Source organism: Pleurodeles waltl, chromosome 5 (assembly GCF_031143425.1).
Source record: "Pleurodeles waltl isolate 20211129_DDA chromosome 5, aPleWal1.hap1.20221129, whole genome shotgun sequence".
Taxonomy (NCBI): domain Eukaryota; kingdom Metazoa; phylum Chordata; class Amphibia; order Caudata; family Salamandridae; genus Pleurodeles; species Pleurodeles waltl.
The window spans coordinates 49,748,146-49,771,362 of record NC_090444.1 but is presented as its reverse complement, the minus strand read 5'-3'; the positions used below and the strand labels follow the sequence as shown (position 1 = coordinate 49,771,362).

The window sequence follows — 23,217 nt, the reverse complement described above, 5'->3', positions numbered from 1 at the left end:
CTTGTTTAACCATGTCTGCCACTGGTGAAGCTTCATAGCATTTGTGGACTGTCCCATGAAAGATATTGCATTTGCTTATGAGACATCATGTTGTTAGTTGAGTGGGGTGTTAAAAACCGCTCAAGCAACAGCCATAATCCCTGTCAGGGTGAACCACAAAAGCACTAAATTAACCTGAGCATAACCCTCTGGTAGCTTAGAACAAAAACAGTCAGGCTTAACTTATAGGCAATGTGTAAAGTATTTATGCAGCACATAAACAGTAATAAGGTGAAAACACGGCACATGAAAAATACAACACAAATTTTTAAAAATAGAGTATATTCTGATAAATTAGTTGTCAGTCAAACTGGAGTTATGAGTTTTTAAAGTTTAAGGCAAAAACTAGCACCTAAGAGCTCAAAGTACCAAACGCAAACATATGGTTGCCCGAGACCGGGTCAAAGTAAAAAACATGGTCGACCGTGACAGACCGCAGGTAGATACAAGAAATGGGTTGAACCGGGTCGGTGGTTATCTTTTAATTTAGAAGACATTTTGTGGAAAAATGTGTGAGAAGGCAAAGTTCATTGAGGTAAGGTTGCAGGCTGTGTCTGAGGAGGAGTCGTCATTATCAGGGAGCTCGTGTATGAAGTCGTGGTGAAGAGTTCTATTTTGGACTTAGGTCCCTATTTTGGGTTTCTCCCTTACAAATGTGAAGGATATCCTGTCTGCTTTATTACAATTCCATTATATCCTATGGAATCGTAATAAGGTGGACTAGATATTAATCACATTTGTGAAGGAGTAACCTGGTCCACTGAACTCTAAATCAGGGCATTATTCTCTTTTTGGAAGTTGAAAATCTCCTGCAGGACAAAGTTGCAAGCTTTCATCAATAAGTGCTCCATGAGGCTGGATGCCCTTTCTGTGAAGGACTGCTGAACAGGGTTTGCTGCTGCAGAGAAAACAAGCAAGGAGAGTTGCCACAAAGTCTGGCCAAATGACATTGCACCATTGTTGGATAAATGAGCATATACGTGCTAGCCTCTTCTAGGTTGGTTCTCAGAGCACTTTTTAGCCAAGAGGCCCAGTTTTGGGATTTTGGATATCTGGGTACTTTTAGCACCACCTCAAAGGGTCCAGAGGCACAACACTTGAAGGGTCAGACCTCACTCAGGCTGGGTCCAGGCCCGGCTTCAAGATGGTTGGAACCTTTTCTGTCCCTAAAACTCTGATCAAGAAGCCAGGTGTCTGGCCTTGAAAACACCCTGGTTTTCCTGGGTTTAAATAGTGGAATAGGACTCAAGAAACAGGCCAGGCCTTGGGAGGGGGGTTCAAGGCAGCCTTCAAGCAGCAGATCAGTCCTTCCAGGTGCAGCAAAGAAATCTTGTAAAGTAGACAACTGTCTACAGCAGCAGGATGTGCTCTAAGAGTCCTTCCACAGGTCCAGATGGCGAACTGAAGGGTGGGTCTGAGGGCCCTATTTTCAACCTGGTGGCTTCTTTGAAGCAAGAGATGTTTCAATAAATACCCTCTGAAGAGGGCATATCAGGTCCTGCCTCACTGCCCAGGCTTCAGCCTAACAAAAGGAATATACAAAGTTCAACTACACCCATTCATGTGACCCTGTAACAGGGTGCAGGCACCATACAGGATAGGAAAATGCCAGCTTTAGAAATGTGGCATGTTCAAAATGTTAACTTCAAATCCGACTTTACCATTAACCCCTTTGCTGCCAGGCCTTTTCCCCTCAGGTGCCGAGCCTTTTTTTGGCTATTTTGGGTAGTTCGTGCTTAGGCCCTCGTAACGTTTTGTCCGCATAAGCTACATATGCCAAATTTGTGTCCTTTTTTTTCAACATCCTAGGGATTCTAATGGTACCCAGAGTTTGTGGGTTCCCCTGCAGGAGACCAAGAAATTGGCCAAAATAGAGCTAAAATGTCATTTAAAAAAGATTTCAATGGGAAAAAGGACTGCAGACGAAAACTTGTTTTTCCCCTGAAAATGGGATCAACAAAGGGTCTGTGGTGCTAAAATCACAATCTGCCTAGCTTTTAGGAACAGCAGACGAATCATAAAACCACATTTTTCAACACAATTTTGTCATTTTACTGAGACATACACCATGTTCACTATTTTCTGTGCTTTCAGCCTCCTTGCAGTTAGTAGCAGAAGTGGGTGTGAAACTAATGCTGGATCCCAGACAGCTAAACATTTCTGAAAAGTAGATAACATTCTGAATTCAGCAAGGGGCCATTTGTGTAGATCCTTCAATGTTTTCCTACAGAAAGTAACAGCTAAATTTTAAAAAATGAAATTGAGGTAAAAAAGGGCCATTTCTATCCCTGTTTTCTTCTATATCTTATTCCAGCTATGGCGGATTTTTTAAAGCAATATACCGTTACGTCTGCTGGACTCTTCTGGTTGCGAGGATATATAGGGCTTGTAGGTTCATCAAGAACTCTACGTACCCAGAGCCAATAAATGAGCTGCACCTTGCAATGGGTTTTCATTGTATACCCAGCATTCAGCAATTCATTTGGTGAAATATAAAGAACGAAAAATAGATATCAAGGAAATCTTTGTGTTTCCAAAATAGGCACAAAATAAGGTGTTAAGAAGCAGTGGTTATTTGCACATCTCTGAATTCCGGGGTCCCCATACTAGCATGTGAATGATAGGGCATTTCACAAATAGACTTCTTTTTTACACACTGTCTTACATTTGGAAGGAAAAAATGTAGAGAAAGACAAGGGGCAATAACACTTGTTCTTCTATTCTGTGTTCCCCAAGCCTCCCCACTTGTCTGGTTAGGCCTAGTGCCTGAGTCAGGAAACGCAACATGGACACATCACATTTTTACATTGAAAACTGACGTGTTTTTTGGAAAGTGCCTAGCTGTAGATTTTGGCCTCTAACTCAGCCGGCACCTAGGGAAACCTAGCAAACCTGTTCATTTTTTAAAACTAGACACCTAGGGAAATCCAGAATGAGGTGACTTGTGGGACTCTCACCGGGTTCTGTTACCCAGAATCCTTTGCAAACCTCAAAATGTGGCCAAAAACCCCATCTTTTTTTCATGTTTCGGTGATGTAAAGTTCTGGAATCATAGAGAAGCCACAAACTTCCTCCCACCCAGCATTTCCCCAAGTCTCCTGATAGAAATGGTACCTCAATTGTGTGGCTAGGCCTTGTGCCCATGACCAGAAATGCCCAAAAGCACAACCTGGACACATCACATTTTCAAAATGAAATCTGACCTGTTTTTTGCAAAGTGCCTAGCTGTGGATTTTGGTCTCTAGCTGAACCAACACATTGGAAAACCTACCAAACCTGTGCAGTTTTTAAAACTAGACACCTAGGGGACACCTGGAGAACCCAGGATGTGGTAACTTGTGGCACTCTCACCAGGTTCTGTTACCTAGAATCCTTTGCAAACCTCACAATTTGGCACAAAAACAAAATACTTTTTCCTCACATTTCGGTGATAGAAAGTTCTGGAATCGGAGAGGAGCCACAAATTCCCTTCTAATCAGCATCCCCCCAAGTCTCCTGATAAAAATAGTACCTTACTTGTATGGGTAGGCCTAGTGCCTGCGACAGGAAATGCCCCAAAACACAATATGGACACATCAAATTTTTCTTATGAAAACTGATCTGTTTTTTGCAAAGTGCCTACTTGTGGATTTTGGCCTCTAGCTCATCAGCTCATAGCTCAACCTGGACATTTCTGAAAACTAGACACCTAGGGGAATCCAGGATGGGGTAATGTGTGACGCTCTCTCCAGGTTCTGTTACGCAGAATCCTTAGCAAACCTCAAAATTTGGCAAAAAACACTTTCTCCTCATATTTGGGTGCTGCAAAGTTCTGGAATCTGAGGGGAGCCACAAACTTACTTCTACCCAGCATTTCCCCACATCTCCCGATAAAAATTGTACCTCACTTGTGTGGTACGACTAGTGCCTGTGACAGGAAATGCCCCAAAACACTACGTGGACACATCAAAATTATCATTTACAAAACTACCTGTTTTTGCGGTCACCTGTGTTTTTGGTCCTGGGCTCAGCAGCCATCTAGGGAAACTTACTAAACCCAGTCGTTTCTGAAAAACAGACACCCAAGGGAGTCCACGGAGGTGTGACTTGCGTGGTTCACCCAGTATTTTCTCACCCAGAATCCTCAGCAAAACTCTTAGTTAGCTAAAAAATCACATTTTCCCCACATTTATTTGTAGGATCACAGCACTGGCACAAATTTCCTACCACCCAATGTTCCCCTCAGTCTCCGATAAAAATGATACCTCACCTGTGTAGGTGGGCCAAGTGCCTGTGACAGGGAAGAGCCAAAAACATGTTGAAAGGGCAGTTTGGATAAAAAACATTCCCCAAAGTCCAAAAAGTGCAGCCCTCACAATTCCAAGTGGGATAAGTTTGAGAGCTAGCCAAGCTCTCATGGCCCAAATGCAAAATCAAAACCCAAAATAATCAAATGTCCTTTTGCTTGCGATTGGGATAAGATCTTTTAGTGTGCCAGGGGGAGAGCTGAAAGACTGTTACACCCTTCAGTTGGGGTGGGGGCATAATCATGCCCATACAAGTTGGTAGCCACCACCCCACTATTTATTTCATACCCTGGCATCAATTCGGGTTTCTGCCCCCCCAGGGAGTGGATCAGGGGGTAATTGCCGCATCTACCCACCAGTAGGCAGAACAACATTGTCCCCATTTATTTGAGGTGGTGGTATGGCCATACCCCCTGATTTTTTTAAGTAAAAATGTTCCCTGGTTTCTAGCGAGCTTTATGTCCCCCTTGGGGGCAGATGGGCCTTACAAAATAGGCCAATCTGTCCCAAAGAGGGGCAGAAATGGTCAACAGTAATGTGCTCCTATGGGGATCGACCCTTGCCCAAGGGGCTGCCCCCCAATACACAACATACACACACAAACACACACAAATTCCTGGTGCCTAGGTGGTTTCTGTCCTCCTTGGAGGCTGATGGACCTAATAGAAATAGGCCAATCTGCCCCAAGGGGCAGAAAAATAACTAAAATAAAATTGCCCCAGGAGAGCACCCATAGCTAGGGGTCGCTCCCATCTGTAAATAATAATAATAAGAAAAAACATGTGTCTAGTGGTTTCTGCCCTTAATAAATGTAGGCTGATCTGCCCCCGAGGGGGGCAGAAATGGCATGAAATAAAACTGTCCCCCAGGGGAGCGACCCTTGCCTAAGGGGTCTCTCTTCTTGTGCGAAATTGGCGCAAAAGAAAAATCCCTGGTGTCTATTGGTTTCTGCCCCCTCTAGGGGAAGATTAGCCTAATTAAATAGGCCGATCTGCACCCAAGGGGGCACAAATGGCCTAAAATAAAATTGTCCCCGGGGAGCAAACCTTGCCTAAGGGGTCACTTCCCTTGCATGAAATTGTCATGAAAAAAAAATCCCTGCTATCTAGTGTCCCTGCCCCCCTTAGGGACAGATTGGCCTAATATAAATTGGCTGATCTGCCCCAAGGGGGACCAAAATGGCCTTATATTAAATCATCCCCCTTGGGGAATGACCCTTTCCCAAGGGGTCACTCCCCTTCTTTGTTATGATAAACAAAATCCCTGGTGTCCAGTGTGTATTCCTGCAGGGGAGAGACATAAAAAAGAAAGGAAAAGCCTTTCCTTTACTTTTCATACCTCTTTGAACCTCTCCTGCCCCCGTACTGAGGAGAAACTAATCAGTTTCTCCTCTGATCACGCTGGAAGCCATGCTTCCAATGCGATGGAGGCAATCTCTGATGAGGTCAGCTTGCGATCGTGTGCTGTTGTCATCAGACAGCAAGGGGGGAAAGGGGTTGGAGGGGAATCCCTGCTCAGGAGAGGGGGGTGGGAGGACCACGGGGAGCGCAAGCGTTCCGCCTGTGGGCCGGGTGCAGGACAAGCTGGTTCCATCCTCGATACCTGAGAGCCATGGCCAAGGACGTAACCAGCTCGTCCCAGGCACCCAAGGGATTAAAGAGTGTTTTAAATTTCAATTTTGCAGACACCAAATATGACTTTAATATCTGTTCCCAATCAAAAGTAAGCATTTATTAAATGTGATAAGACAACCCAATGTTATTCTATTGGCCATGTAGGCCTCAGTGGTAAATAAATAATTTATGGTTTTTGTACTACTAGGACATATAAAACATAAAAATACATGCCCAACTTGTTAGTTACAATGCAAACACCCTATGGTCCTTACTAGCCACTTCAGCATTTTAAATTTCAAAAGCTGGAATTCCACCTGCAAGAGGACTTAAGTTAGAGTTTTCCCGTTGGGATCTCTCACAACTTGCTTAGCTATATTACTGTTAATAGGAATTGGGCTTTATGTGCACTGCTTCTTTGATAAATTCCAACACTGATCAATATCTACTCACCAATTGTTGATTCACTGTCTCCTGCCATTGTAATAGTTTTTTTGGGACATATCTGCTGCTTTTGATACCATCTCTCCTCAGATTCGGGTATCCCGTCTCCACCAAGTTGGGATTAGGGATTCTGCTCGGAAGATTCTGGAATCTTTTTTAGGCGATAGACCAATCACGGTGAGTTGGGCCGATTTTAGGGCTCCTGCATTCTGTTTGCCTGGTGGGGTTCCACAGGGATCGGCTCTGAGCCCCACTCTGTTAAACATTTATGGCTCCCCTTTGGCTAAACTTATCCGTTCGCATGGTTTTATGCCTAATTCTTATGCTGATGATACCCAATTAATCATTCCTGTCTCCAGACAAAACTGGGAGGAAACAGCAGATCGATCTAGCAACTGTATGCAAGAGATTAGCTGCTGGATGGGTCAGAATTGACTAAAACTTAACAGTAATAAAACAGAAATCCTGCTTTTTGGCTCTGGCAATGAGTTGTGGAACTCTCGTTGCTGGCCTTCGCAATATGGGGAGCTTCCCTCGCCTATTGCTACCATCAGAAATATGGGAGTAATTTTTGATAATTGTCTTAGTTTCAAACCTCAAGTGAATGCCATCGTCAAAACATGTTATTGGATTCTACAAACAATGAGAACAAAAAATCCGTACCTGCAGGTGGAGGAGAGAGTGGCGGTCATTCTGGCATTAGTAATGTCCAGACTTGATTACTGCAACTCTCTTTTGCTTGATTTGGATAAAATGTCATTAAGAAAGTTCGAATTGATCCAAAACTGTGCAGCTCGTTTGATCCTAGATCTTCCCCCCTCGGCCTCTGACAGCAACAGTCTGAAATCTTTGCACTGGCTTCTGATTGCTAAGAGAATTATTTTTAAAACTTTATGTTTAACATTTAAGTCGGTTCATGGAGGCGGAGCAGTTTATCTAGCTTCCAGACTCTGCTGGTAAAGGCCAAGCAGGCATCTCAGATCTAAAGAAGCCTATCTGATTAAGGTGTGCCGCACTCGCAGGGCTAGATGGGGAGATAATGCATTTACGGTGGCGGCAGCCAAACATTGGAACATGCTTCCTTTGGACATAAGAAAGGAGCAGAATGTTATGGTTTTTAGGAAGATGGTAAAAACCTGGCTATTTCCTAGATAAGGGATTGTCCTCCTACGGTTACTAGTTTCTTGACACTCACCTTCTTTCAGTTAGAGCTTCGATGCTAAAGCCGGAATGTGCTTTAGAAATACAAAAAATACAAACAAAATACAAATACAAATAGTTTTCACTACCAGACAAAACTTGGTAATGCTGCGAAACTTAACAGAATTTTCAGTTTTAGCTATAAAATTCTCCTCCTCCAATATCTTCTCCACAATAAAGTGTCCTTTTTTGTGCCAAAGTAATTACATCCCACATTTTGTTATCTTTCCTCACTGTGAGGTTACCAGCCTCACTCACTCACCTTTCTCTTTGTTTAGGTCTGTGCTATTTTGTTTAAATGTTTCTTGCTTGTTTTCCTTATATGTCTTGTAACATTTGTTTCTGATTGTCTACCTAGTAGCTAATGTTCTGAAAGATGAAAATTCTTTTGCAACAAAGAAAGGAACGAACAACTGGCATGCACTGTGAGAAGACCTGAGCCACAGGCTTTAGGCCAAGGAGGAGATTTTTACAGTGATAATGATGATTGTTGGCAGTCTCGAAGTTGAGGATGTGGTTGTGGCTTTCGCAGAAATTGATGTGAAAATGTGCATCGTAGATCTATTTCACAGATCCAGGCTAGTTAAGATACCTACATCTTTACTTCTTTTTGATAAGAAAATAGCAGATCTCAACACTTGGACATTTATTTCCCTTTCAGTGAAACCAATTTGGGTTCACAAAAACAACAGAGATGATGATATCCAGACCATTAGTAAAATTACTAATCAATCAATTTGCAAGTCTGTTTATCCAAAAAGCATGTAAGTGTACATAATTATGCAGTCACAAATTGTATATAATAAGAACAAAGAGGCAAAATATAAAAACATAAAGAGTGCAGAACAATTAATAGATTGGTTCCATAAAGGAAATTCCCTACTCTGAACAATATATTGAAAATAGCCAGGGGAAGTCATGAGAGGAATGTGACAGAGCTACTAAACTATACAAAAGAACACATAACAGGTAGACCAAACAGGAGATGTTTTCTGGGAGCTTGTAGATTCCCCAGGTTCCCAGCACTGGAAGAGAAATCCACAGCTGCATGGCCTTAAAGTTGCAACAGTCCGGTCTGCCTGGTACAGAAGGTTGTCTCCTATCTGCAGGAGTTGGACATCCATGGTCAAGTTCTCATTACTGGTATCTAAACTAACAGTTTTAAATAAATAATAATTCCATTCAAACTAAGGAACGCTTCTTGATAAGGCACATGCAGAGGAAAGAACATGAAACTCAGTTCAGCAATAAGAAAATTATTTCACACAGATTAGGCTTGGCCAAAGTCATGCTAGCATTTAGACCCTCATCATAAGTGCCAGGCTGGAAAGGCAATTTCATCACACCTTCTGAAAATCTAATGACATGAGGATCAGAGTTTAATAGGTGCAATAATTATCATCTATTGCAAGTTTGGTACTTTAAAATGAGGCTTAACATGTGGAGTCACTATTTAACACATCAAATTCCATGTTTTGTCTATTTTACAGGGCGTTTACCTTGCTGAATTTCAAAAGTTTTGACGTACCGGAATTTATCAGGGAAAAAAACTGAGGTTTTCCCATGATAAAGTTGGGATATTTTGACCTGCAAGAATTTATCAGGGAAAAACTCACAGAGGGGGTCATTATCACACAACTTGCAATTTTGATGACGGTGCAAACATGCTTTTGCACAGGATTGGAACTGAGTTCTCCACTTATAATCAAGGCAGAAGAGTGAAAATAGAAGCCAAATTGTACATGGTTAATATGAGTAGAGGCATGGATTATAATTTAATTAGCTGTGTGTGACTTAGATTTTGAGTAAATAGAGACACCTACTCTCATTCAATTGATACAGTGCACACAGACTAGTACATTTTTCACCACACAATATACTTTGGTACATAAATGTACGAAGCACTAAATTGTGCTGCCACAAAGTTCTTTGTGCATAGTACAGTTCTGGCTCCCAGCACTCCCTCCTGCAATGCACAGCTTTCTCAGCATGGGACCCTTTGTTATAGTGCTGCATGGGCCTCCATTTGCACTTTCTTTGTCCCTGTCCTGTGGGGCTCCTGGTCATGCTGCCTGGTCTTTGGAGGGCTTTCTGGACTGCTGAGGGCCCCCTCTGGCTCCTCCTCCAGGGTAGAGTTGACCTGGTCCTTCGTGGTCCCGCCATTTTCCTTCAAACACAAACTTTGCGTTTGCCAAGGTTTATTGGCTTATTGGCTTAATCCAGCAACGCAAACCAGACTGCAATCATCCATCTGGTGTGGGACATCATCTGCATCAGACAGGAACCTGCATCTGTCTTCTTGGGTACGAAACTGACTGTTATTCTTCACCTGTGGTTCCACTTTTGCACCTTCATCTGGTTAGCAGGGACTCCTGTTCTTCCTGGACTCTTCTGTGCTTCTTGGACTTGGTCCCCTTCCTCTACAGGTCTTCAGGTCCAGGAATCCGTTGTTGGCATCTCGCAGTCTCTTCTTGTTCTTGCAATATCTTCTTTCTGGTTTTCTTCTGTGTAGTAGGAAAGTTCCAGCGATTTACTCCTACTTTCCTGGGCTCTCGGTGGGTTCTATTACTTACCTTTGGTGTTTTCTAATGTTCTTAGTGCCCCTCTACATACTACACCTGCCTAGGTGGGAAATCGACATTCGCATTCCACTTTCTTAGTATATGGTTTATGTTCCCCCTAGGCCTATTTCTAACTATTGTGATTTTCACTATTTACACTGTTTTCTAACTCTTTACTTACCTGTGTTTGGGTACTAGTGTATATATTGTGTATATTACTTACCTCCTAAGGGAGTATAGTCTCTAAGGTATATTTGGTAAGTGTGTCACCAAAATAAAGTACCTCTATTTTTGTACCACTGAGTATTTTCTTTCATGTGTGTAAGTACTGCATGACTATAGTGATATTGCATGAGCTTTGCATGTGTCCTAGTTAGACCTTGGCTGCTCATCCACACTACCACTAGAGAGCCCTGGCTTCTAGACACTGAACACATACACTAATAAGGGATAACTGCACCTGGTGTAAGGTGTAAGTACCTATAGTACCCACTACTAACCAGGCCAGCCTCTTACAACTAGTCCTATACAGGAAATCTGATTTAGAAAAGCTCAGTGTTACTGAGATTGCCTTTTCCTGACAAAATTATTTTGGAGAGAATATTAACTGTACCACTAATCTTTTTGATTTTTTTTTCTTTATTTCTTGCATCTGCATCCAGGGGCAAGAGAGGGCTGGCCAGGCGGTTGAGGAAGCTGGAGTTGACCCCTCTAAAAATGTCACAGCAGATGGCTCTGCTGGCCCTAGTAAGTTCTCCTGTTGTTAATATTAATATTTATTTCCCTAACCTTTACCGCTCCACATTTAGAATTATTTTTTAACTTTTTACTGTGCCTGTCTCCTAATGTTTTTCCAACTGCTCTCCATTTCCTAAATTATTCTTATCCCTGCATTATCCTATTTACTTATTTTCTGTATTTTAAATGTATGGATTTTACTTCAAATTGTCTCTACTAGTCAGTCTGTAGCTCCCTTTCTTCTGCTTTGTCAGTAAGCTTTCTCTCTCTCCTTATCTATCTTGTGGACTGGTGGTATTGAAGGCTCAGAGAACCCATTTTAGGTCATGTACTGTACTGTCAAAATTGCATGCCCAACTAAGGTATTCTATGCATGTTTGTTGAGAAGGCTTTCTTTTTCTTTCTCCTACTCAACCAGTAAAAAAAAAGTGTTTGGACATGGTCATGTAATTGGACTCTCCAATGTTGTGTATGTATTATTATGGTATACAAGCAGTTGATGACCGTGAAGCATGGCTTGAAATATGAGGAGGACGGCCCCATTCAATTTACCAACCAAGATAATAGGTCCTTCATTGACCAATCCTTGCAGCCTTTTATTCCTCTTAAAAACTCAGATTCATCAATAGTTCTGACTCCATTATAAAAAGTTTTTGTTTGGCTTGACTACCTGGCCTTTCAAAAATTGCCAATTAACAAAATGCCTACCTGATATTTTGATAGAAGATACTGTAACCAAATTATAGTGATGTATTGTGGTTATACTTTTTGTGTAATTTTTTTAAGCCACCAGTGCCGGGGCCAGCAGCGCCAGTACAGCAGCAGATGCTGCAGTAGTCGAATGGGTTCTCCACTGCGTCAGTGGTGGGCGGTAGTAATTCCTATTGCTTGCTTATTGACAATTAGTAATACTCACTGCAAGGGTGTCCTAGTGTTGACTCACTCGTGAACAACCCCCTTTAGCAGATACAGTGGGAGTTGAGTATTAATGGCCTCTTCTATCTGCAACTCATTAGACAAAGGATGGAAAAGGGAAAGAAGGATGGAAGGAAAAAGGATGGGTGAAAAATGAGTGAATGGATGCGTGGGCGAAAGAGCGCATATAGGTGGGTGATAGGATGCATGGATGGGTGAAGGATGGATGAAAAGGTATACAGGGGAAAGATGCCTGCCTGGGTGGTTAAAACTGCATGGTTCAATTCAGCACTGCAGTGTTGGCTGTGCAAGGGTCTTCCACTTAAGTTAATGTGCCATTCATTTATAGAGTTTTCAATGCATGGCAATGCAAACCAAAGTATGTATCCCTTCCCTCCCAGTGCCCACTCAATTACTTCCTAGTACTTCTTTTTCTTTCTTAAGTTCTATCCCAGCCTGCTGAAAATTTTGAAAATCCATTCTTTGCTTGGACCATATTTCTCTAGCCAAGTGATATATTTCATTAGAGCTTCCATAATGGATGTATGTCTGTTCAAATGTTCCCCTTTCAACACTTGCCAACCACAATGACTCACTACAAGTCAACCTTAGGCACATGATGATAGTCAGTAAAGTATCTACCTACCTTGACTAATCCCATCTAACCTACCCTGCAGTACAGTAGGTTAAGATTCCTTTCTTTACTGCCAAGGAAATGTATTTTGTTGGAAAAAAGTAATTTCAAAGTGTGGTGGAGGAGGGTAAGGGAGAGGAATAAAGTGGGACTAAGCAAGTACCTTGACTTTTGCAGATGGGATAGTCTATGAAGAACGTGCAAAATACAATCTATATATCCTATTTCTTAATTTTGTTACTGTATTGCAGTGCATCAATTTTCCTACTGCCATCTGACAGCAGACAGGATGTCTGCATGATTGATTTTATAGTACATGACATCGGTTATTCATAGCATTCATCTGCCTTGTAGTCAGGTTAAAATTGAAAGGTATTTTGGAGAAGAGCAGGGCCATTGGAATAAGACAATTGTCTATTACAGCTACCCCAACTGTAGACAGTAGCAAAGTACAACTAAGGAGTATGACTAGGGCACACGCTGAGCTAGCATGCCTCCATTAATTTAGCACAACAGGAGAGAGAAGAATACTTGTACTCCACAGTGCATAATGACGGTGCCTCTAATCACATCAAAATAGAATGGCCTGAGGTGACCAGCAAATGCACTGCTACTGTACCATTACGTAAGTTTAAACAAGTGTTTTGAACAGAGCATTGTTTTGTCTTTTTTTGTTCTTGATATAGCTACTCCTCCTGGTCCACCTTCGAGGCAGGGAATAGTAGCCCGGCTGAGGCAGCAGAAGCAGGAGGTCATCAGGGCTATGTATCAGTGGCTTTTGGTCCTGGAGGAGTAGAATGAGATGGTGGCAGCTGTCAATGCACCAGCCAGCCCCCAGCACCTCCAGCCCCTCAGCACCAGCACCACAATCTGCTGGCAGCCACCCGCTGCCTTTCTCTCACTGCAGCCCTCTCTCAGACTTCACATTTCAATGACATATTCTACAAAGGCTGGCACAGACAGAAGCCAGGCAGGCACTTATGGACTGGCTCCTGAAAAGCTCCTGGCCCACCATTAGTGCCCTCTTCTGCCCCTGTTTTATTCTTTGTTTTTGTGGGTGGGACTTGTTGTGGATGGAGAGTTGATTTTTTTCTTGGACATTGGTTGGGTACAGGGAGATTTGCTTGGGGAGAGGGTTGGGCCAATGGTGTGTGGAAGGGATGGGTTTTATATTCTTGGAAGGGTAAGTAAATAATTATTTAATGTTATTTATGCCTCAAATCTTTTTTGGGGTGTTTTAGTTTGCACTGCTCCCTTTAAGCGCAGCTTGTTTTTAAATCTGCTGATAGTGTATAACAATTAATTTTGTTGTTAGGTACCCTTCTCCTACTACTCTCCTAGTCTCTGCTCTGCAGTCTGCAACTATATTGACCCCTAAGGAGTGGGGGGGGGGATTTGCTATTGCCTAGTATTATATTACCTAAATGTACAACAATGCTCCATAGTTCTCTTACCTAAAGAGATGAAGCAAGGCCTGCATGGTTTCCCAAGGTGCCATGGTGGTGGTAGTAGTAGCATGCTAGTCCACTAACAGTGAAGGCATCCGAAGGAAGGTCCCACTCTCACCTAGGTGAACTCAAATGAAGATCCTGCACACTGAATTGGTGCTGCTTTCACCACATCCGATGAGTGAGTGATCAATTAATGGTGTAAATTATTAAGTCATACCTAAATAAATCACACAACACAGGGGAAGAGGATTAGGGATTTGATAAATGGATGGGATAGAGGATTTAGGGAAAGGTGGGCAATGATCAGCAGTCTGTTGTGGTAGTAATAGAGAGAAATGAGTATGACACAGTTAACTTAAATGCAATACAAACAGTCCATCAGCCCCAGAGAGACCCAAGTTATTTATCTAAATGTTCTATCTCCTACGTTTGAAAAAAAGTAATTACAAATAATGTTAGAGTGAAGCGAACACACACGCTATAAAAAAAGATTTCTAAAAGGAAAATGATACTGTATTGGGTATCCCCTACCACACTATCCACATGGACCCCCACCACACACAAAGAAACCGAAAAAAACATGAATTCCATCCGCTCCGGTTCCCCCTCCGACCCCTGTCCACACCGCATCTACAACAAAGCTAGCCCTATCATCTCCCCCATACTCTACAACATAATCAACTCCTCTTTCGACTCCGCCACCTACCCAGACCCCTGGAAGCACGTGAAAATTACCGCTCTACTAAAAAAAAAAAAAAGCCGACCCGGAGATCCTCTCCAAATACCGCCCCATCTCCCTCCTTCCTTTCCCCACCAAGGTTGCAGAGAAATTAGTCAACACCCGCCTATCCCACTTCCTCAAAGCAACCAACACCCTTGACCCCTCACAATCTGGGTTCTGCAAGAACCACAGCACAGAAACCGCCCTCATCGCATGCACTAATGACATCAGGACCAAAGTCGACAAAGGCGAGACCATCGCACTCATCCTCCTAGACCTCTCCGCAGCTTTTGACACCATCTGCCACCACACACTCCGCACAATGCTCCACAACATAGGAATCCGCCACAAAGCCTCAGACTGGCTCACTTCCTTCCTCACCGACCGGACCCAGGGAGTCCGCCTTCCACCCTTCCACTCCAACACTACCAAGATCACCTGCGGAGTCCCCCAAGGTTCCTCCCTCAGCCCCACATTCTTCAACATCTACATGATCCCTGTAGCCAACATCCTCCGAGCACACGGAATCACTATCCTCTCCTACGCAGATGACACCCAACTCATCCTCACCCGCAACCCCACCACCACCAAAACCAACCTACACGCCGCTCTCCTAGACACAGCCAGCTGGATGACCACTAACCACCTAAAGCTCAACTCAAACAAAACCGAGATCATCATCTTCGGCCCAAACAAAACCACATGGGACGACTCCTGGTGGCCCACCGCCCTAGGCCCCGCACTAAAACCCCCGCAACCCACGCACGCAACCTCATCATCATCCTCGACCCCTCCCTCTCCATGACACAGCAAATCAATGCTCTAACCTCCTCCTGCTTCCACACACTACGCACTCTAAATGAATCCTTCAAATGGATCCCCCCAGAAACCAGAAAGACAGTCACCCACGCACTCATCAGCAGCAGACTGGACTACGGTAATGCCCTCTATGCCGGGACCACACTCAAACTCAAATGCAAACTCCAAAGAATCCAGAACAGAGCTGCGCGCCTCGTCCTTGGCCTCTCCCGCCACAAACGAATCTCACCACACCTCAAATCCCTTCACTGGCTAACCATAGACAAGAGAATCACCTTCAAGATCCTCATCCACGCACACAAATCCCTACACAACACTGGCCCAACCTACCTCAATGAAAGAGTAAAATTCCACACTCCCACACGCAACCTCCGATCAGCCAACCTCGCCCTAGCCACAGTCCCCCGCATCCAGCGCACCACCACAGGAGGCCGGTCTTTCTCTTACCTCGCCCCCAAAACCTGGAACTCCCTCCCCACCGACCTTCGCAAAACCAAAGACCTACTGGTCTACAGAAAGACCCTCAAGACATGGCTGTTCGACCAGTGACACTCCCTGACCACCCCCCGGTTTCCCTCCCCTAGCGCCTTGAGACCTTCACAGGTGAGTAGCGCGCTCTACACATTTTTTGATTGATTGATATTGCCAAATTGGGTGGTACATCTGCATTTTTCTTGGATTGCCTCTTCAATCTTGAGTGTCTGCCTGGCTGAAGCGGTCCGATGAGGTAAGCATGAGTTTTTATGGTGCTTTTGCCTTTTGTGCTGGAGCAGAGAAGACCTGTGGATTATAAAACAGAAATAATTATCATGATATTGTAGAATCAAGAAGGATAGAATGGAAGGTAAGGAGGAGTAGTTTACTAAGAAGACTAAGAGGGGGCAGAGCAAGAGCAGAGTCCTTTGCAATCATTCATTTTATGACTGATGTGTGATCAATTAAGTGACAACCAACAATCACAGACAAGTGACTGCATGTATCAGGATGATCAAACTAGCAGCTGCCATGATGATGATGGTTATCATAATAACATTTAGCCTAGAGCAAGTGCATAATGTGAAGTTGTGACATAATCCATCACATATCTGTCTCCAGTTACCTGCAACAAAAGGCCCCCACTCAACCACATAGTTTTAAATTTGAGCCAGCACATACACACAGCAGTTGAGTTCCCCGACTAACACTCAGCAAATGGAGCATATGGCAATGCTTGGCTCCTTTTCAATAACCGTAAGGAAGTCCAAAACTGGGGAGGTCAACTTTCTAACACTGGTGTCAATGCCAATGTTGGAAGAAGTGGTGGTAGGTGGGTGTTTTTTTGACAACATTTGCCTCTCTGCAGTGCCTACATCTATTGAGGTGGCTGTGGATATAGGACGCAGCAGGGGCCTTGTTGTAAATATAGAAGCTGGCAGCTGTGGTGATGGTATTTGTGTCACATTCCGCAGAGCAGGTTGAGAAGATAAGGTAATGTCGGACTCTACTGGGGCTGGGCTAACATCCATGATGACTGGCTCATCATCAGACCCTTCATCTTCCTCTTCTTCATCCATAACTCTAAGGCTTTCATGAACCTTCCTTTTCACTCCTTTCCTCTCCTGACGTGTCTCAGACTCAGGTGGCATCCAAGTGGAGTATTGATCATCAGAAGGGGAGCTTGAAGAAGAAGATGGTGGAGATCTGGAAGACAGTGGATCTTGTGAAAGAGGGGCATCTTCGACTTCCTCAGTATGAAGCTCAATATCCTGATGTGCTCCTAAATTGGGAGGAACTACTATTGCTTGCTTTGGCTATTGTTATCCACTGAGCTAAGTTTCCGGCAATGATTGGGTACTACTTTGAAAAAGAGATAAGTCCAATTCAACGTTTTCTCGTTGGTATTGCCATGATTAGAGTGGCTGCCTCTGTGCCAGGCGTGGACTTGGGCCTAGTTTGGAATTGGACAGCTGATGGGGGTGACATGCTAGTGGTGAGAACTCCTTCTGTTCACTTGCCGCTATCTTGGTAACATCTTTCTTTAGGTCATCTTGAAGCTGTCAGTTGGCAGAAGAACTTTGCTTTACAAGCTGAAGGAATATGTTGCGAGTGTGGTCACATGTCATGTCATGCACAGGCCTTCTGTCTGGCAGAGCTGTGGGTGATATCACGTTCTCTTCTCTTGTGCACCTAAAAGCAAACATGAACATCAGTGAAATGTGGCATTGTTGCAGTTGAATTAGTAGCACAAACAATATTATTGGCTAGTTAAGTTATAAATAATTAACAATATAGTGTATCCATTCGTAAGGCCACACCAACATAAACTTTCATCATCATATACACTCAGGAAGGATAAGAAAGAGCAACAACTACAACATACAGATGAAACTGTTAGCTTTATATAGTTGGCATGTGACACTCAGAGAGGTAATGGTGACAATAGAATAATCCTTAGAAAATGTTGTGTGGCTGGGCGCCTAATTACAAAAATGGAAAAAAAATCCAATTTAAAAAAAAATATGTTTTTTAAATGAAATAAAAAATAATGTATTTAAAAGAAAATTAAAAAACAATTGAACAGAAATTAAAATTAATTAAATTAAATAAAAAAGTTTTTGAAAAAATGATTTGAAAAAATTTAAATAAAAAATATCTAATTGCTAATGTAGTAGGGGAAGGGGACTACCATGAGAAACCACTGGTATTTATGAGGCAAGGACTTGTGCAGGTGAAAAACGCAAGAAATGTATATCAAACAATATATAACACTGTTCATACAGTACATTAAGGCCCATATTTATGTATCTTTTGCTCTGATTTTGTGTCATTTTTGTACGCAAATTTGGTGCAAACTTAACTCCATATTTATATTTGACGTTAGACACATCTGACATCAAAAGTTTGGAGTTTGCACCATTTTTTGGATGCGTGAACCTATGCCAATGAGAAGGCACTTTGTGAATAACTAATATCGGTCTTTACAAAATTTAAAAGACAGACATGTAGTGTTTAGCACAATTCTGCTTCATTGTGGCTTAGGGCCTTAGTTGTAGGTAGGTAGTATGTTTTATTGTTGTTCCCCAACTATTACTACTTTATTAAAGAAATAAATAAATTAAACCAAAGTCTACTTAAACCAACATAGCAGCCGTAAACTTGGCATGGGCAGTGCAGGACCCCCCGTGCAGTGCCCCATCACAGAGGTCACTGCCCAATTTACGGGCAGTGATCTATGCGACGGGTGCTGTAGTTTAATTAAGTTAAAATACCTTATCACTTAAGAAATACTTACTCCACTTACATGTACTACCCAAAAGTATCATCTAAACACCATGATTTATATTCCTGCCCAATTTCATTGAAATTCGCTTGGCCATTTTTGCGCCGCTCTAGAATACAAAGTCTATGGAAAATACATTGGTGCTGAAGTATGTTTTTCGACACCCCTTTATTTTTTGCACCTCCTTGATGAATCTCTGGAAACTTTGCACAATGTGCCAATGTAGAGAAAGGAATCGGTCTGTAAAGTTTTGTGGAGATTTATAACTTTTGTCGTATTTAACCCTTGGGGTAACGAGGATGAGCTGGATGAGCGCTAGCACTCCCCCCGATGGCCAAGCACCCCCCACCCCCTGGCAGGGATGAAAGGGGAATTGCTTTCCCTTTCACCACTACCCCCCCAGACTCCCTAGTGGCATCTGTTGATGTCAGGGCGCGATTGCACGCTGACCTCATCAGAGGCCTACCCCCTCTGTGCTGGAAGCTCAGCGTCCAGCGTGGATCGGAGGAGAAATGCAAAAGCATGGAGGGGGCAGTGAGGCATGAAAGGAGAGGAAAGGCCTATTTGATTGGGCAGCAGAAATGCCCACTAGACACAAGGGATTTTTTTTTTGTTATAAGCATAAGGGGAGCATTCCCGTGGGCAAGGGCCACTCCCCAGGGGGGCAAATAATTTTAGGCCATTTCTGCCCCCCATGGGGGCAGATCGGCCTATTTATATTAGGCCGATCTTCCCCGAAGGGGGGCATAAATGCCCACTAGACACCAGGGAGTTTGATTTGTGCATAAGGGGAGTGGCCCCTTGAGCAAGGGCCGCTCCCAGAGGGACAAATTATTGTTAGGCTTTTTCTGCCCCCCTGGGGCAGATCGGCCTATTCTAATTAGGCTAATCTGCCCCCAGGGGGGCAGAAACCGCTAGACACCAGGGATTTCTTTTTTTGTTGTTTTATTTATTTTTTATGTGGGGAGCGACCCTTTAGGCAAGGGCCTCTCCCCAAGAGACCAAATACTTTTTAGGCCATTTCTGCCCCCCCTGGGGGCAGATCGGCCTAATATAATTAGGCCGATCTGCCCCCGGGGGGGAAGAGACCCCTGGAAACCAGGGGTTATTTTTTTATTATTATTTTTTTTTTTATATGTTGGGAATGAATTGCCAGTTGGATGAATCAATCCCGCCTTAAGTTCAATGGAGCGAAAACCGAATTTGTGATTCTTGTGAATATGTCCCCTGCATAATATGATCTGGACTGGCCCGCAAAAAAAGTCAATCGTAACAAATCTGGCAATATGGATTGATGACTCCCTGACAATGGTAGCCAAGCCCACCAAAATATCAGCTAGATATTTTGGTCTGCTGAGGATGCTGCATGAGATTCTGCTGCTCCTCCCCCAGACCTCAAGGAGAGTGATAGTTCAGGCATTAATTCTTTCATGCCTGGACTACGGTAACTCTTTATTCCTGGGGTCCCCCAAGTCTGCTGTTCAGAAACTTCAAGTGGTACAGAATGCAGCTGAATGCATCCTCTTGGGCATTCCCAGGTTCCAATCAGCCCGGCAGGGGCTGAGGAAGCTGCTTTGGCTCCCTATGGCCAAACTAATTGAACTTAAGTCTCTGTGCATTGCCCATAGGTCCCCTCATGGGAAAGGCCCTCCCTTCCTTCAGCAGCTTGTCACCCATTATGCCCTGATAGAGCACTTTGATCTTCTAATCTGCCTCTGGTCACAATTCCCACAGTTAGAAGAGCTAGAAAATGAGGATGCTCCTTTAGCTTGACCGTTGCAAAGCTTTTGAATTCTCTCCACCTTGGCTATTAAAACCTGGCTCTTTTAGCCTAGACCTTGTAGATGCTTAAACTTTTCTGATCAGTGTTTTTGCTATGCATACTTCTCCTCTTAGCACTGGGATGCCTGTGGGTCACAATGCGCTCTACAAATCCTTTAGAATAGCATAGCACATGCCCTGCAACTCGCTGTTAGGAAGGGACGCCCTTTACATGCCCCTTCCTAATAGCAACTCACAAACCCTATTTTGTGAGTCAGTAATAGGTTACTGACTGGCAAAATAGGCATTGGTACATGGCAAAATGCTTTTGGCTGGTCGCAAACGACCCAATGGGTGGCAAAATGCCTCGTACATCTGGCCCTAAGAAACAAGCTGTTGCATTATGTTCTGAGGCTCTTTCACATAGCCCAGGGCTAATATTCTTAACACATTAGGCTATAATTAGCCAATGTTTATTGAGACTTGTACATAGGAAATGTAAATTCAACCCTAATTATCTGTCGCCTAAATTAGACCTTGTTAAATCTGACTCCACTTCTCAAGTTACAGGCAGGGCTAACAGGTGGAGGCCTGAGGTTCCACTGAGAATTGTAGAAATAAAGGGGATGTCATTACTGCTGTGTCTGATTGTCCCAATATTAATTGTTTTCCACCCCATGTTCCCTTGATGTTATCATTCTTTTGAAGCCTGTAGCTACTGTTACCAGCCCCATCTCCCTAGGAGGCTACATATTACGAGATCATGTGTGTTGCATGTGCACATATGATTATTTGACTTTCTCAATCTGTTTTTCTTTTTCTGCACCTGCTTCACAGATCCCACCAAAGTTGAAGTAGAAAAGAAGTGAATCCAGATGTAAATGAAGGTCAAGTTGTGCTCCTGACACCAGATGGGCTGTGATACTGCAATAGGAACTGTACCATTTTTATATAATAGTGACTAAATGATTGACTTAGTAAGTGTGGGGATGTTTTAAATGGGTTATTCTTTGCTTACAATGATGACAGTGATTCACACTATTTAATTCTTTTTTTTTTTTTTTTTTTTTTAATATGTTTATTGAGAAGTACATGTCAATATACAGACTGTGTTAAATAGAGAAACAATATATCAAATTATGGCCATATATGAAAAATATTATGAAATATTAACTTCTAAGATTTCTAAACACAAAAAACAGAAAAAACTAAAAAAACATTATACATATATCAGTAAATGCAATATATGAGATTATTTATAAGGCATCCAACTGTGCATTAACTCTTAGAAGTAGACCTATAACAGAAAATCTGGAAAGAAAGAATTATGCAATATGTATTAAACCATATATTATAGGTTGTTAGAAGACAGTGGAGATAGTAATATCATGCAAATCCACATATATAACATTTCATATGGAGATATTCCTGCCAATTCAACAGTGTTGAATTGGTGAACAGTAAGTCCTACTTAAAATAACAGTGTTAATGGGCGAGATGTCAATTGTCTTAATAACAGCATGACTCAAAACAATAATAAAAAAAAAAAAGTCTTAATAAAGATAGGAGACAAAGAATGAGAAAACGTTTACGTGTGAATATTAATAGAAAAGGTATTAGCTAGAAAGGGTTTCCAAATTTGGATGAAAATCCCAACATTATCTTGCAATCTGTAAATCAGCTTTTCATATGATGCCATGTTATACATTTCAATAAGCCATTCATCATGTGTAGGACGTTGTGGTGTTCTCCAATGTCGTAATATACAAATTTTTGCTACAGTGAGTGCAATAGCAATCAATCGTCTTGTATGGTTTGTTAGATTTGGGAGATCAGTAACATCATGTAATATAACTAATTTTTCTGTTAAAGGAATGGGCACATGTATAGCTCTGTGTATAGAGGGAGTTATAGAAGACCAGTATTCTGTCAAAACTGGACATTGAAATAAAATGTGTAGGATATCACAGTCCTCATGAGGACACCTCCAACAGGTAGAATGGTGTAGTAAACCTGCTGCCTTGAGTTTTTGTGGTGACCAGTACCAATTATGAAGAATTTTGAAAAGAGTAAATTTCATTCTTGCCTCTCTGATTCCTTTATCCATGTTCATAACAACATCCGTCCAGTCCTCATTGGAATACGCTACATTAAGTAATCCTTGCCATTTGACATGGAGTTGTGCTAGTAATGGTGATGAATGTAGTTTATGCACAATGAGATTATAAAATCCAGAGACCGCTCCGTTCAATTTCCCCCAAGTTTTTAAGTATTGTACGACTGGGGAATCCTCAGGTATCCACGGAAATGGTCCTAGTCTACTAAGTAGAGCTTGTTTCAATTGTAAGTATTTCCCCTTTTGAGAGCTAGGGAGTTGAAATTCTATCTGAAGCATCGTAAAGGTTTTAAGCTTGCCTTCTAAAGTGAATAAATGATCCAGCATTAGAATACCTGCTCTCTCCCATGTATCCCAGGACATTGTCTGTTTCCCTATTCTAATATCAGCGTTATGCCATATGGGAGCCTTATTATGTAGCCTTGGATTACTCTTAAGGAGTTTGTGGGAGTGTATCCAAATCTTAAGCATAGACTGAATAATAGGGTTAGAACTTTGTAAAGCAGGCGATTTATGAGTATAAAACATTTGCAAACCTGAAGATACCTGTAAAGATTGCTTTTCAATGAGAACCCATAGTGGTATTGGCCAAAGATAAACCAATTGAGATAAATGGAGGGCTGTATAGTAATGTTCAATGCATGGTAAACTAAGGCCACC

The 23,217-nt window shown here is 42.6% G+C and overlaps 1 long non-coding RNA gene across 1 annotated transcript in view; it reads left to right on the top strand.

The window, feature by feature from the left end:
- LOC138297204 (uncharacterized) overlaps positions 1 to 22,820 on the top strand; it is a 61,819-nt gene extending 38,999 nt beyond the window's left edge. Inside the window, exons 4-5 of the long non-coding RNA XR_011203931.1 lie at positions 10,806 to 10,890; positions 21,279 to 22,820. This is a non-coding gene — a long non-coding RNA (uncharacterized lncRNA). The remainder of the gene's footprint in view (positions 1 to 10,805; positions 10,891 to 21,278) is intronic.
- The last annotated feature ends 397 nt before the right edge of the window (positions 22,821 to 23,217 follow it).